This window comes from Arachis ipaensis, chromosome B7 (assembly GCF_059453495.1).
Source record: "Arachis ipaensis isolate K30076 ecotype BB chromosome B7, ASM5945349v1, whole genome shotgun sequence".
NCBI classification, from domain to species: Eukaryota; Viridiplantae; Streptophyta; class Magnoliopsida; order Fabales; family Fabaceae; genus Arachis; species Arachis ipaensis.
The window spans coordinates 16,583,124-16,585,160 of record NC_142442.1 but is presented as its reverse complement, the minus strand read 5'-3'; positions in this window follow the sequence as shown (position 1 = coordinate 16,585,160).

Below are 2,037 nucleotides of genomic sequence, written 5' to 3'. Positions count from 1 at the left end.
TCTTTTCCCAATTTACAAGCATCAATAATTCATCATTCAGCAATCCAACATTCAAACTCCAATATCAACAATTAAGCCAAAACTCAAACATTTATCATTAAGCACTAATCAATTTACATGCTCATACCTTTATTCCTATCTTAAAGTCTAGCCTAAGCCTTCACAGAACATTATATATTACATACGTAAAACCTAAACCATACCTTGGCCGATTTTCACGTATTTTTCGAGACACCACCAAGGCACCAAATACAACCTTCAAGGTTCAAAATCTCCAAGGCAAGGTCTCCCAAACTCTAACAGGCCTCCAATGTACTCAAGCAAGCTCCAACATACACATTTAAAAGCCTAATACACATATATCACACATACACACCCAAATTCAATACCCAACATACTAAATCCAAGAAATTGACTAGGGTTAATGATCCTTACCGTACCCACGGACCAAAAGAGCCAAGTCCAACAAGCTCCACAAGTTAAATTGAACCTAGAGAACCAAAATCAACAAATTCTCAACTTGGATTCTCTTAAATTTCAAAAATTTGAGGGATAGAGAGGCTGGGTAATAGAGTGACTTACCTATGAAATTGTTCTGATGGATTCGTAGAGCTCGACGCGGTGAATGCGTGGCCGCAAACGGTGCAGCAATCGGAGCTCGGATTGAGAAGTTGTGGTGGTTAGAAGTTGAAACAAGGGTTTGGAACCCTTCTCTTCCCCTTGGCTATATTCAGCGTCCCTTTTGCTGAATGGGAGAAGAAGATGAGTTTCAGCTCATTTAAGTGATGGATTGGTTGGGTTTATGGGCCCGGTTTTGGGTCTGGTTCGATTGGTTCAGTCCGTTCGGCCTAATCTTTGGCCAAATTCTTTAAAATTAGTGTCAAAATTTTCGTTTTAATTAGTTCTATACTAATTTAATATAACATTCACATTTTTAATTTTTTATTAAAATTTAATTTATTGACTAATTATTCACTAATTTAACGGGGTTTACATAAACGATACCTAATTCAAAACAACAGAAATATTTCTCACAACTATGGTCTAATAAATATACTAGCAACAGAAACAAGACAACTGTAATATACCTTTTATAAAACAAACTGTCATCTACTTCGGTCAGATATCTGTAGTAAATTTTCTTCACCCTTTTTGCCTCTTGTTGTCCGACGGAATGCAATATCAGATTCTTCAACGCTGTTAAACTGTTGACTTCTGGTGTCATATAGGTAATTATCGATTGTCACAATCTAAAAATGATAGAACCTTCTTCATCATACACTATTTCACCATCGTAATGAATGGATAACAATAGATTCCTTGACATTGTAGAGAAAAAATGTCAACAATGAGAACAAAAGTCGACAATGAAATTGTGGTTCTCTGCTCTGCATGCTTTTATTTTAGAAATCCAACATAAAATTTGTTGAGAGTACGGCGAGCTTGTCCTAATTACTAAAAAAATCGTATTCTAAAAAATAAAGCTAAAAAATATTGTTTAGAGAACTAATTAATTTTTTTATTTTATTTTAAAAAAATATCCAACATAAGGACCTAAGAAAAAGGTTACATGCAGAGCTCTTCATTTCTACTTTCATAATATATACATATGTATAGGAATCTCTATTATTTGTTTGTATGACCACGGAAGTTATAGATAGTAGTATAAATAATTTATTATATATATATGGTAAAAATAAATTTATTTATAACTAAACAATATATATTAATATTAATTATATGCATGAAGTAACTAATCAAAGTTGTGAAATATCATGTAGCATAGAATAAGCTACACTATTAATAGCTTTTCTTTGGTTAGATAATATTCTAATAATATTTTTTTTAAAATATTATATGTACTTAATTACATTGATTCTTTTAATAGGAATACTCAATATATAATGTTTTATAAGTTATAGATAAGCTCAAGCTAATAAGTATTATAATAAAAATAATATTAATATAATATTACTCAATATTTTCGAAAATTATTATTTTAAAATAAAAAGATATTATATATCACTACTTAATGCT